This window comes from Salmo salar, unplaced genomic scaffold (assembly GCF_905237065.1).
Source record: "Salmo salar unplaced genomic scaffold, Ssal_v3.1, whole genome shotgun sequence".
In the NCBI taxonomy this organism is placed as follows: domain Eukaryota; kingdom Metazoa; phylum Chordata; class Actinopteri; order Salmoniformes; family Salmonidae; genus Salmo; species Salmo salar.
In genome coordinates, this window is record NW_025547441.1 from 22,501 (window position 1) to 37,721 (window position 15,221).

The 15,221-nt window shown below is 40.7% G+C and overlaps 1 non-coding gene across 1 annotated transcript; it reads right to left on the reverse strand.

Annotated features, from left to right (window-relative positions):
* Positions 1-152: 152 nt before the first annotated feature.
* Positions 153-225, reverse strand: trnav-cac (transfer RNA valine (anticodon CAC)). Its single transcript has one exon. It is a non-coding gene; the product is annotated as a tRNA-Val (tRNA).
* Positions 226-15,221: the final 14,996 nt, after the last annotated feature.

Sequence of the window (15,221 nt, forward strand, 5' to 3'; positions counted from 1 at the left end):
ACCACTACACTACAGAAACTGCTGCTTGATTTTTCTGCAAGGAGTAAACCGAATTTTTAAAATATTCATGGCACGTATTCGAATTTCCAAAATAAAGAATTCATGAAAATTTCTGTTACCACTATGGTACTTCAGAATGTGTCAATGAGCGTTGTTTCCGCCCGGTGTCGAACCAGGGACCTTTCGCGTGTGAAGCAAACGTGATAACCACTACACCACAGAAACTACTGCTACAATTACCTGCAAGGAGTAAACCGAATTTTAAAAATATTCATGGCACGTATTGGAATTTCCAAAATAAGAGAATAATGAAATTCTTTGTTAACACTATGGTACTTCTTGAATGTGTCGATGAGAGTTGTTTCCGCCTGGTTTCGAACCAGGGACCTTTCGAGTGTGAACAAACGTGATAACCACTACACTACAGAAACTGCTGCTACATTTAGCTGCGAGGAGTAAACCGAATTTTACAGATATTCATGGCACGTATTCGAATTTCCAAAATACAGAATTCATGAAAATAACAATTCTTTGTTGAAAGTACAGTACCTACTGCACGTGTCAAAGAGCTCTGTTTCCGCACGGCTTTCGAACCGAGGACCTTTCGCGTATTAAGCGAACTTGATAACCGCTACACTACAGAAACTGCTTCAACAATTATCTGCAAGGAGTAAACCGAATTTTACAGATATTCATGGCACGTGTTCAAATTTCCAAAATTAGGCATTTATGAAAATAACTATCCTCTGTTAATAGTACAGTACCTACTGCACATGTCAAAGAGCACTGTTTCCTCCCGGTTTCAAACTGAGGACCTTTCACGTGTAAAGCGAACGTGATTTTTTTTTTTTTTTTTTTTTTATTATCAAAAATGTTTGTTTACAATATTTACAGTACAATCTACTGTTTACAGTACAATCCACAGAGAACAATACAGAAGACACTAGACTAACAGAGGCAGGTGAACAATTCACCCCCTATCAAATTATCAACAAAGAAAATATCAAAACAGTGCTTTCAAAAATTATAAGTGATACCTCCACTCTCCTCTCGTGAAATTAACCCACTCCCTTCAACAAAAGACTCATCAAAATGTTCCATCCCATAATTAAACAACATATCTATGTGTTTACTGAACAGTGCTATAAAGATACTCCACACCTGAACCCTCTTTCTGTCAAAAGAAACATAATTCCTCCTACAAAAAATAGCATACCTCACAAAACTCAAAACCATATTCAACAAACACACATTAGCACCCTCACATTTACCAGACACTCCAAATAACAAAAGTTCCTCCCACGCATACTTTTTCACGAAATCTCCCCCCAGTTTCTACATAACATTTCCTTAACTTTACAAAAAATATATTTTAAATCCTCACATTCTAGAAACAAATGCATAAGAGTTTCCGGGAAACGTCCACATACGTCGCATTCCCTTTCTATCTCACAATTAATTTTCTTTAGCACCACCTTTGTAAATATTCTATTATGTCTTAGTTTGAAATCATTATTTTCACACTCCTTACTATTATATTTTACATTTAAATTTCCCCATATCTTTTTTTCATCCAATTCCGGAAAAACTACTTTCCAAAATTTCTCAGCAGCCGGCCTTCTACACACTTTTCCTACCATTATTCTATACAATCTTTTCACTGGTATACTAGATAAATGTACTTTCTTCTTACTGCTACCAATGAACAAATTAGGAAATACAAATAAATCTTCTCTTTCAACTTCACTATTTATTAAATCAACCCATGCTCTTGGTATACTATTCTTTATCTTGTCATACATATTATTCACTGTTCCCCTTCCCACCTCTTCATCATTCATTGATTATGTCAAAAATAGCTTCCCCAGGTAAAAACCCTGGAATTACCTCATATGTATAATCTTTTATTTGCCGTAGACCTGCACTCATAAATACTTTATTATACAAAACTTTTTCTTTGTTCTTGATTTTCTCATTCAGAAATATAGGTTGATTCATAATCAGGTCAATATGTCCACATTCATAATATACATTAGGCAACAACTCTGCCCATGCATTTAGCACCTCTTTATAAAAATCTGGTACCTTTTCAAACATTGCCCTTTTAAGCCCCATCAATAAACCATTATCATCACAACCACCACTCTCCTCTAAGTAGACTCTAAAGAAGTGTTTCCAGCCATAATCTTCACTGTCATACAAATATTTCTTTACTGTTTTTATCCTAATAGCTTTTCTTTTGACATCTAAATCTACAAGTTTTAAACCTCCATCCACATAGTCAGCAATCAATGTTTTCTGAGATATTCTCACTCCTTTACCATCCCATATAAAATTTGACACCACATTATTCAATTCATTTAGGACCCACTCCGGCATGTCCAGGACTCCCAAAACATACACAAATTTGGATAATACCAAAGCATTTGCAACAATTACTTTCCCTTGTAACTTTAGTTTTCTATTTTTCCAGAAATTCAACGTTAGCTTGACTTTATTAAGGATCCCAGTCCAAGTTATATCTTTTGCCTCTTTCTCCTTTACACCAATGTTTACTCCCAGCACTTTAATAAAATCCTTTGCGCTCTTGAATGGAATCTCACACCCGTTTACATTGATATCCCCAACAAACATTATTTCAGTCTTCTCTATATTAACTTTAGCACCCGATGCCTTGCCATATATATCTATGATCCCCATAATGCTTCCAATAGTTTCTATATCCTTCACAGTACAAGTAGTGTCATCAGCGTACTGATGTACAACACTGACACCACCACCTGGGATTCCAACACCCCTTACTTCTTTATTACTATTTATCAATGTAGCTAACGGTTCTGTAGAAACACTGTACAGCAGAGCTGACAAAGGACAGCCCTGCCTTACTGACCTCTCCACAGGGAAAGTATCTGTTAACACTCCGTTACATTTAACACAACTTTTAGCCCCACTATACAACAGGTTGATCCAAGATACAAACTTTGGCCCAAACCCAAACCTCTCCAAAGTCTGTAATAAAAAGCTGTGCTCCACTCTATCGAAAGCTTTGTTAAAGTCCAAACTTAAAACTATACCACCTTCATTTTTCATTTGATTAACAACATCCCTAATTGTACAAATTACATCTGCAATATCTCTTCCAGGTATGCCGTAGGCTTGTGTTGATTCAATAATACTCCCAATCACCTTTTTCATCCTATTCGCTAACACTTTAGTCAGTATCTTATAATCCGAATTTAGAAGGCTAATAGGCCTATAATTTTCTAACTTTAATCTACTGCCCCTATTTTTGAATAAGATCGTTAACATTCCAGTTGACATAGACTCAGGGATTTCCTTATTCTCTTCCATATAATGAAACACCCTCACTAAAATGGGTGCCAAAATATCTACAAAGACTTTATAGAACTCATTTGTTAAACCATCCAAACCCGGACTTTTATTACCTTGCGTGCTAACAATTGCTTCCTTGATTTCCATAATCGAAATCTCTTCATCACACATCATTCTATCTGCCTGCGATACTTTGGCACTAATTGTATCCAACACTTTTACAACACACACTTTATCTACATCATTCTTTTTGTAAAGATTTCTGTAAAAGGTTTCAACTGTCTCTAAGATCCCAACAAAATCGTTTACCTTTACACCTCTTTCATCTTCCAACTCTACAATGTAACTCTTAGTTTGTTTTCTTTTTCCAGACCCCAAAAAAAGGATGTACATTTCTCTCCCTCCAAAGCGTACTGTGCCCTGCTCCTAACAATAGCACCCAAACATTTATTTTTTTCATAACGACCCAGCTCTGCATGGATTTTCAAATAATTCACAACATCATAGTCTGGATCCGTATCAGCCTTTTCAAGTTCATGCAACATCCTATTCCTAAGCATTATTTCTTTCTGCTTATCTAAACGGTTATGATTTTTTGCGTACCTAATACTCCTATTTTTTACTTTTACTTTCACTTCCTCCCACCATAAACACACATTCTCTTTTAACAGTACATTAGACATTTCATCATTAATACATTCAACAATTTCATTTCTATATCCTTCCTCCTTTAACAGACTGGCATTTAAACACCAGACACCTCCCCCTCTCCTCTCCACACCAAAACCCATTTGAAATGACATTACTGCATGATCACTATATGCTGTAAAGGTATATGACACCTTCTTAACATTCTGCACCAATTCTTGTTTTGCTAGACATAAATCAATTCTGCTTTGTTTTAATTCCTTTAGAACCACCTGCCTTCTAGAGAATACTCTTCTGTTTGGATTTTCAGCCCTCCATATATCTACTAGATTCTCCTCATTCATAAGTTTCCATAATGCATTTCTAGAAGAGTCATATCTGAATTTAGCACAACTAGAGGCATCCATTCTACTACACCTCACATTAAAATCTCCTATCAGTATACAGTTTTCTGAGCACAGTGTTTTTAATTTGTGAAACATTTCTCTCCTTTCAGATTCAATGTTTGAAGCATAAACATTAATTAAACGAAAAACTACATTTTGAACTTCAAATTCAATTACAATAAGTCTGCCATCATTGTCAGCATATATTTCTTTTACATTTTGCACCACATCATTTTTTATCAAAATTGCCACACCACATGTTTTATCCCCTCCATGACTACAAAAATTAAATCTGACCATTTACTCTTAATCTCCTGCATTTTGGAGTCTGTCCAATTGGTCTCTTGAAAACACAACATGTCTGCCTTAACAGACACTAATACCTGCTCAAATTTGCTCATGTTTCTCAAACTGTTACCATTTAGGGATGCGACTGTAATCATTATGAATGTGTGCAGAAGTATAATCAGAGCCAAACAAGTCCTTAAAAATCCTACTTTTATATTTTTTCCAAAACCCATCATCTCCCTGGTTTTCGACAATGACCTCTTATTTTTTACAAACAACTGAAGATCCTCACTATCTATTTCATCATCCGTCTCTTTATTTGGATTTTTGGGGGAGCGGCGGGGAAGCCTTTTGAAAAGTGCGCTTTAACAGTGCCCGTGACTTCAGTGGACCCAGCCCACTCTTTGGTGTAATTTTTACACAGGCTTAAAGCTGGCTCAGGCACCTGAGAAGCACCTTGCACCATCTCTACCTGTGTATGTCTTTCACCCATCATGTGCTGCTGTTCCACCTTGTCAGCAGCAGAGACTAAAACGGCGTCTCGTGCTTTGCCAGGAGACATTACAGGCTCTTCAAGCTTATCTGCCACTGTCTCTGGAGTCACACTCTCCATGTCACTCTCATCCTCCCTCTCCATAGGCACAATCCCCTCTTCCTCAGACGTGAGGTCCATTGTTTGCAAAAGTAAGTGATTTTCTCCCTTATTACAGCTACATCTAACTTTAGGTCTGTCACACATTTTGCACACATTTCCTATGTTCCGACATTCTCTGGCATAATGCCCTTGTTCACTACATTTGTGGCATGTGAATTCCGGACATTCCTTAAGTATGTGCCCCGGCTGAATACATAATCTACATACCTTCACTTGATTGTCGTGGATTACACGAAAATATTCAAATCCCTCGACAGTGTTAAATTTTGTAGAATATGGCAAGGATTGCACATTGTCTGTAAACTTTACCTTGCAAAATCTTGTCCCATCTACAATGTCCGTTCCTGGCCACATCCTCCTCTTGATTGGCGTGGTCGCCTTCACCTTCCAGCCTTTTAGTTTCTCTTCTACCTCCTCATCCGTAATGTATGCGGGCAAGTTCAAAAAGGACACCACCAGCTCATCGTTCCCTAGTTCTTTAGCCATGATTTGACAGTTCTTTATCTTTAGCCCGTCTATTAGTCTTTCTTTTCCATTTACATGAGACATTGTTACTTCATACTTATTCCCGTCTTTCATTCGACATCCCAGTATTGTTCCGCAAACTTCCTTTATTCCTCTCAGCAATTCCATCGTTGATATTTTCCCTTCTCCACTTATTTCCACGTTCACCGTCAGTTCCTTCTCATATGTTCTTTTTTTCAGTTCTTCGTTTAACATTCTGATTTCACTGTTGTCCTTTCTCGTCGTCGTTTGTATTCTTGATGTCGAAGCCATGTTGTCCGTCCGGTTATTTTAAGCAATATCCCCCAAACAGCTCACGCTGATGGGGGATAATAACAAAAACAAACTTTCAAACGTATGTCAAATAAACCCCCCCAAAAAACGATATTCTCTCTCAAGTACATACACCTGCTGCTCATCCACTTCCTGAACATCCAAAAAGGGGCGTGTGAAGCGTACGTGATAACCACTACACTACAGAAACTGCTGCTTGATTTTTCGGCAAGGAGTAAACCGAATTTTACTGATTCATTGCATGTATTCGAATTTCAAAAATAAGGCATTTATGAAAATAACTATTCTCTGTATAAATACGGTACTCATTCCATGTGTCAATGAATTCTGTTAGGGTCAGGGGGTTAGGGGTTATGATAAATTCTGTTTTTTTGGGGGGTTTTCACCTTGGGTATGAGTGTCTAGGGGTTAGAGTTAGGTATATGAGCTCCAAGAGTTAGGGTTAGATAAGGGGTTAAGATTAGGATGGGGAATTAGGGTTAGTCATGAGGATCTAGGGATTGGGGTGGGGGATTAGGATTTTAGTTACTGGGGGTTAGGTATAAGGGTCTAGGGGTTAGGATAGGGAATCAGGATTTGGGAACTAGGAGTTAAGTGTTCAGATCTAGGGGTTAAAGTAGGGTATAGGGACTGGGATTTAGGATTTCGGGACTAGGGGTTAGGGTTGAGTATTAGGGTCTAGGGGCTAAGTTTAGGTATAGGAACTGGGATTGGGAACTAGGGGTTAGATTCGGGATCCAAGGAAAAAATAAGGGAAAAGGAGAGGACCAAATAGGGGAACCGCCCAACAGACAAATAAAAATAACAATAATAATATTAAACCAAACACAAATCCACAGTAGACAAATCAACGCTGACTGTAAAAATAAGTGCTTTCAACTCAAAATAAGGGCTATAAAAGTATACAAGAAATGAGGTAAAACCATAAAGCCACACTAACGAATAAAAAAAAATAATATCAATAAAATAAGTGCCATCATTCATGGGAAGTGCTTGAAAAACATAAGAATGAATTCATAAATTAAATAACAAACATTTATCATGAGCGGCTCTCCCACGGCCCCCCACCCGTTCCTAGCCCCTAAAAAAGATACTAATTTAACCTCACCGGAGATGGCGCCTCCCATCAGGTAGATAAACAAAAGTTTAATATTTTTCATTCAAGCCCTTAGGATCTATTGTTTGGAGGCACCCAATCCAAGTTCTGTCCATCCCCTGTCTGTGTCCTGGACCAGCTCCCATTTGTCTCCAGACCAAAAATACTCTAATTTTCCACTGCATGTAAGCCAACATGCAAATACAATACAGTACTCTTATTACCTTTAGCCATATGGTATACATGTTGTTTGAGTCTGACCTGTAGTGCATTCTTTGTTTCTCCTATATAAATCTTTTGGCACAATTTGCACTTAATTCCATAAATTAAGTTTACAGTGGACAATTCAATTCTGTCTTACAAGGAACCCCAAACCCGAGACGGCATTAACAATGTATTTGGGTCTCCCCAAATATTTATCCAAGTTTAGGTACATCTTTCGTCTGGAAGGCGGAGTGGACTAACATGTCCCCGAGGTTTTTTTTTTTTTTCGATAGGCTGAGATTACTCTACAATCTACCAGCCCATCCACAGCTTGTTGAGCTTCCCGGAAGTTAGACCTCAAGGTCCTACTAAATCCACCCAAGCTCCCAGAGTATGTAGTAACAGATGGTATCAAATTGTGTGTTTCTGCTGTTTTATTGTAACCCCCTTCCCTTCCAAATAATTGGCCTACCTCTGCTTTTATCCCCCTAAGGAAACGTTTGAAATATCCCCGTGGCCCCAAGGCTCTAAAAAGAATGGTTGCCTCCTCCACGTGCTCACATAATGTACAAATTCTATTAAACCGGATCAGCTGAGATTTAATTATCCCTCTAAAGGTATGTTTTGGATGATAACTTGCCTTATGTAGCAGAGCATGCCTATCTGTCTGCTTGAAGAAGACTTTAGTGGCCAATGATTTAGTTAACCCCTCAGAAAATACAAAGAACCTGAGTGTCCAAAAACTAGTTTTTCCCTTTGTATATTGTGGGATGTTGTAATGGCAGGATGTGTATTGAGGGTTTCTAAAAAGAAAAACACTCAAAGTCCTTCATAGAACTCACCCAGATACCAAAGATGTCATCCAAATACCTGAGATATAAAAAAGGAAGGGTCTTGCACTTAGGAAACACTGTCTCTTCCCAAAAACACATAAGTTGGCAAAGGCTGGAGCAAACTTCTTACCCATGGCAGTGCCATGGATCTGAAGATAAAACGTATCATTAAAATCATCCCTTAAGACTCAACTTCAACAGATCTAAGGGATCTGTAAACGGTACAAAAGGAATGTCAGTATCATAATTAAAATGATCCAACAATTTCAGCCTCCTATGATATGTGTGTAGGTCCCTACGAAGCTCCATCCGGTCTAAAATTCCGGGAGTGGGGATAAAAGACAATCCCCGTTCCAATACATTTCTTTCTATCTCAGAAAGCATATATGAGTGTGAGAGATTAGTAATATTTGAATGTGGAGCTGTATTGGAGCACTGTTCTCCCCTTACATGTTTAAATTATCCAACCAAAAGTTTAAGATGGTATTTCCTGTTTCAGGTGTGCAGTGTACTGGGTCACGTGGCAATGTGTGAAACCTAAGTTTACTAATCTCAGGTAAATAAGTACATTGCTCTAGGATCCTTCGATTAAGTTGATCCAAGAGTGACTGTTGCTGTTTTTCCAGTCTGAGTACTTAATAATGGGCACATAGAGTGTAGCATTAGGAAATGTACTTTCTGCCACTTTCAGCAGTTGTTGTAGTTGCTTCCAGGAGGTCAACGCCAGCTGTTTCAACAGGCAGTTGTTTAGCCCTCCTGATGGTTTTGTAATTGTAAGTTCCCAATCCAAAATGTTCCTGGTAGAATTTGGGTGCCTAACTGTTTCAAGGCAGGTGGATATAGGCCTCCTGACAGGTAAATTAATCACCGGGGTAGAAAAGGAAACCCCCGTGTAGGCCTCAGCTGGTATAAATCCCACTGTTTTACTCTGACCTGAACCAAGAGGGGAAGTCCCCGAAGGGAGTAGCAGCCGGGGAACTGGAGCGGCGGCAACGTGGGGCCCTCCTGGGGGCTCAGACAAGGACGTATTCAGGAAAAGTTCCGTTTTGTCGTCACTTATCATTTCTCCCCCCCCCCCTCGGGTCCCAAGGGCAGCCGCACATGGGTCCCGCTCCCCTCCAACTCCGGGTTCCTCCTGGCCAGAGTCAGAAGCAATAGTATTACTACATTGTAGGACAACATTACTGTATAAAGACCTCTTAGGACTATGAAGAAGAGCAGGCCTCACCTGTGTTTGTTTCCAAATATCCACCCCCCCTGAGACCAACTCTGTGGTTAATGGATCTCCAGCAAGAGCTTGGGGTCTAGGGGAATGTGTTTCAGCCGTAACCAAAATAGTTTCCCCCCCCGGGGGACCAAATCCAGCTCTAGAGCTGATAGACTTGGAGACCTCCTAGGGGGGCTCCTCTTAGGTCTGTTTTTAAACCCACCCTTAACTAACCCACTGGCCGGACTGCTGTTTCCCACTCCCACCACATTACTGGGAGCTGGAGACAGGACACCCGACAAGAGCAGGAAAAGCCTCCATGGTCAATTGGCCTGGACCTACCATCTCACTAGCACTTGCCTTTGGAAGCATAGCCTGTAACGTTGCCACTGATGATTGGGTAAACTTACGTCTATATCTTGCCCTTGCCCAAGCAACAGCTCGATCAAAGGAATTAATATCAAATCTCCCCACCTCCTATAACCCTGCTGCCAGAACTGAATCATAATGGTCCACTAAGATGCACATAGTGTCCATCCAGTGGTCCGTTTTCTGCTTAACCAGGTCCAAAACGGTGGGATTGGGTAAGGAAGGTTTGATAAAGGCTAAGTCTCACAACCTGCTTCATCATGCCAGGCGGGAAAGACCTTTTCATTTGCAATTCTGCTAGAATTTCTGCATGGTGAATGGCTTGTAATAATTTGAAGTACTGCTTAGTCAGTTTAAGATCCAGGGAGGTTTTGGGGCCATCTGAGCCAATCCAAACTTAGTGAGTATATTCCCCCCAGGGCTATCGGCTGCACCAAAGGCTCAAACCAATTTTCTCCTGGGAAGCGTCATTTTCTCCCACCATTTAAAAAAAAGAGTTTTAATCCACAATATTATACCAACTGAATCTCCACCGCCCCACAGTCGTTCTGGAGTCAAAAACAAAAAAGGGGGGAGAGAAATTTGAAATTTAAAAGAAAATCACAACATTTTCATAAAAGACAACATAAACAATTAAAATCATGAAAGTCCCTTAATATTGTCCTACCAAAGAATTATTTGGTGATGGTTCACTAACCAGAACAGTTTGTCCAGTGCATCAGCAATATTCAGGGGTAAGAAAAAAAAATCCTTCACCTTAGTCTTTTTCCAGGCATCTTGTTCTCATTGGAGCTTCTTTGAGTGAGTTTTATAATCCAAGATGCCTTCATATGCTAGATTCCATGGTGTTGTTGCATTCAAATAGTCAGTGAACCAAAAAAAGGGGTTTCAAACAATTTCAAATCCTTCAATCCAAAAAAGGAATTAAAACAGTTTAAGAACCCATTAAGGGAACTTTCAGAAATATAAAACAAGGCACAACCAAAAGACCTGACGTTTCAGCCTGATAGCTTTCTTCAGAGGTAATGAGTAGTCACTAACACCTGTGTTAATATGGGGAGCTAAGAGGGCGGCTCCATACCTCCCAGAACATGTCTATTGCTCAGTCCTCCGTCAATCTTCCCATTCTCCTCCAATCCACAGTCCCGATAGGGGTTGGTGTTCAATCATTATGTGCTGCTCAACAAACCAGTTAATGAGTAGTCAATGACACCTGTGTTAATCTGGATAATTAAAGGGGCGGAACCATCCTTCCCAAACCATGTCAATTACTTAGTCCTCCATCAGTCCGCTCATTCTCCTCCAACAGTCCCAATTGGGTTTGGTGTTCAATTGTTGTGAACTACTCAACAAACAAATTAAAACAACGAACACACTAAAACAATCAAGTCTAAGAAGTCTTTTAAAACCCAAATACTGTATAAAATGCCAGGCACGGGCTAGGTTAGGTTTGGGGATAACAGATGAATCTGATATGCACTGGCAACTTTTTTAAATAAATGGTAAAACCATGGTATAAAATACCTTAATTACTAAAAAAGAAAAGGGGGGGGGAGGAATAATAAAAAGAGGACCCGGATCATAATATAAAATATAAACCCTGGGTTAACAACCAGGGATACAATCCAAAGGAATAAAAGCCAGGAGGTCAAAATAATAGACCAGAAATTAGGGTTGGGTATGAGAGTCTAGGGGTGGAGTTAGGTATGTTGGCTCCAAGTGTTAGGGTTAGATAAGGGGGTATGAGGGTTAGATAAGGGGGTATGAGGGTTGGGGTTGGATACGGGGGTATAAGGGTTAGGGTTATGATAAATTCCGTTTGTGGTTTTTCACCTTGCATTGCACTGGCCTATTGTGGTCTCTTATTGTTTCCAGTCTGGTGTTTATTGGGAGGGTTGTGTGTGTGAATATGTGAAATGTATGAATAGTTTCCTACTTATATTTTGCCATTTAATCCAAGTGGAGCCAGAGATCTAAGGTTGGCTATCCACTTGGATTCTGTGGCCTTTCTCTGGGCTATGGTCCAGGTAGAGTGTCACGGTTGTCGTAGGGTAGAGTGGACCAAAACACAGCAGGAATATGTGCACTCATCTTCTTTTATTAAATGGACAAAGAAGGTAAACCAAAACAAACACATACACAACGACGAATAACAGGCCGGTAAGGCACAAAGCTATACACAGCACAATCTCCCACAAAAACCCATGAAAACTAACTCCTACTTATAGGACCTTCAATCAGAAGCAACGATAACCAGCTGCTTCCAATTGAAGGTCCAACCCCAGTAAACTAAACATAGAAATAGACTAGACTAGACAGAACATAGAAATACACTAACATAGAACAGTGCCCAAAAACCCTGGAATACATAAATCAAACAACCCTCTACATAGACACACACCCCGAACCACATAAACCAAATACCCCCTGTCACGTCCTGACCAAACTACAATATCAAATAACCCCTATACTGGTCAGGACGTGACATAGAGACAGTTTCTAGCCCAGTGATGTTGAGGTGTATAATATGGTGTGTTTGGAAGTGTGTAACTAAATGTCTGGACAGTTTATTATTGGTAATTGTATATAGATGTTGTTTGAGACGTGTTAAAATTGTCGATCCAGTTTCCCCCACATAGATTTTTTTGCATAATGCACAGGTGATTGCATAAACTGTTAGTGCTGTTTATGTTCATCAGTTGTGTGATTTGGCTACCGGTGTGTGCGTATGGGTTGTGTATGTTTGTCAGTTGTCTGTAGTAGTGGCTTTCAGTGGGTACTGGGGGTACTGGGGGAGAGGGCCTGTTTGAAAATGTTGCATTGACTAGGAGGTCCTTCAGATTGGGATTCCTCCTGTATGCTGAAATGGGTCGGAATGGTTGTAGTGGGGGGAAGGTATGTTGTGTGTTTAGAAAATGCGCTTTTCAGTCTTGAGTGTATGCGTTGGTTTATGTGGGAATAGGTGCTGATGATTGGTAGCCTCTTGGGTTCCGGCCCCATACCCAATGTGGGAATAGGGTTTCTAGGGAAACTCTGGAGGTTAGGATTAGGGTTGTGGTTAGGGTTGGGGTTGGGGTTGTGGTTAGGGTTAAGAGAAAATTGCCCTTCAGGAGGACCAAATACACGGGCACATGTTCTCTAATTCTATTTCTCCTATTGATACATCATAATCCTACAGGAAATTGGGAGATGTTATGGTTTGTACCTGGAAAAAGAACAGATAAGAGTAACATTATCCTCTAAGAGGATAAACACCCAGACACTACCCAAACAATACATACTTTCTAATTCCCAGGCTCCTCAGAATACATCTTTACGAAGCCAGGGTTATAATTTAAAGTACCGATTTAAGATTGTCAGTGTCAAGGTTAAAATTAGGCTCTCATACTTTTGTTTCAGGCCTGTGGGATTCCTGATATCCACTTTTTGAGTCCCAGGGGGTTAGGCTTAGGGTTAAGATTAGATTTGAGGCTTGAGTTCAACTTAGGGTTGGTATCGGGGTCAAGGTTCAGGGATTGAGTTGGGGTCAAGGTTCAGGGATTACGGTTGGGTTCAAGGTTCAGGGATTAGGGTTGGGTTAAGGTTTAGGGATTAGGGTTGGGTTTGGGGTTAGGTTTCTAGTTTTGAGTCGGTTGATCCACTTCCATCTCTGACACGTGGAAGCCGAAGGGGGGCAAAAGGAATGGGTGCACTCCACAGCATTGACGCGCTGGCCAGAGGGGTCTGGGCGCACCCGGCCAAAGTTGTAGACCCCATGGTTGCCCACTTGTAGAAGTGCCCTGGGTTGCGTTGGTTGGGCTTAGAACCGTCCGTCCGTCGGGTTAAGGGATGGTTAAGGTTAGGGTTAAGGTTAGGGTAGGGGTTAGAGTGGTTAAGGTTAGGGTTAAGGTTAGGGTTAAGGTTAGGGTTAAGGTTAGGGTTAAGGTTAGGGTTAGGGTTAGAGTTAGGGTAAGGATAAGGGTTAAGGTTAGGGTTAGTTAAGGTGAGTCTTCAAGGTCTGTTTGTCCACGGAAGTGGAAAGCATAGTTCAACCTAGGAGTTACTCCCCATCTGATCCTTCTTTTTTTCTCCAAGTTGTCTATGTATTTACTTCCGTGTCCGTCTGTCTTTTAGTCCTGGATGTTTTCAATCATTGGTATAATTAAGAGTTATTCCATTCCAGGATCCTCACTCCCAATCAACCCATGTCTAGTCAAATCCAGCTGGTCTGTTTTGGGTATACTCGGTGTAGGATCAGGCAAAGGCCCTCGAGTTGCGTACCTTATGTAGGTCCGGCCCTCAGTTGGTTGCCATGTGTCCCTGTCGAGTGGTAAGTCATTGAACTTCCAATGGTTTGAGCAGACAAAAACCCAAAGGGCAAGCACTCTTTACGGTTGTCATGCATCCGCCCTTGGAGTTCCGTCCAGCGTCCTTGTAGATACATGATAGATTAAGGATCAGGCAAAACCCCATAGTCGCGTACTGTATGAGGGTCCGGTTTCTCGGATTGGTTGCCATGTTTCCATACCAGCCATGTCAGTCTGTCATACTTGTGAGTTTCAGCAGACAAAGAAACCCTCAAGGAGGAAACCTCCCAGTTGTCGTGCATCCGCCCCAATTGTAGTCCTGGGTCATCCGGTGGTTCGGGTGGCAGTGACCAATTGGGCTACTCCCTTCCAGGATCGTAGTGTGCCAGTGGTATGTCATCCCTAGACAGTGAATTTTATCGGAGTCAAAAAGGTCAAAAAGTGTTTCGGTTGTCCAGGCTGAGTACGGCGGGGCGAGGTCTCCCCCAGTGAAAAATTGTTTTGTGGGATGAAACGCTCCGCCAGACATCTGGGCACCCCAGGGATCTCCCGGCCCGGGGATAATTCCAGCGGCACCGCCCACCTCCCAAAGCACCATTTTACCTTAACTTCTCTAGGGCCAGTGGGACGATTTCGTCCCACCTACGTAACAGCCAGTGGAATCCCGTGGCGCGTTATTCAAATACCTTAGAAATGCTATTACTTCAATTTCTCAAACATATGACTATTTTACACCATTTTAAGGACAAGACTCTCGTTAATCTAACCACACTGCCCGATTTCAAAAAGGCTTTACAACGAAAGCAAAACATTAAATTATGTCAGCAGAGTACCAAGCCCGAAATAATCAGACACCCATTTTTCAAGCTAGCATATAATGTCACATAAACCCAGACCACAGCTAAATGCAGCAGTAACCTTTGATGATCTTCATCAGATGACAATCTTAGGACATTATGTTATACAATACATGCATGTTTTGTTCAATCAAGTTCATATTTATATCAAAAACCAGCTTTTTACATTAGCATGTGACGTTCAGAACTAGCATACCCCCCCGCAAACTTCCGGTGAATTTACTAAATTACTCACAATAAACGTTCACAAAAAACATAACA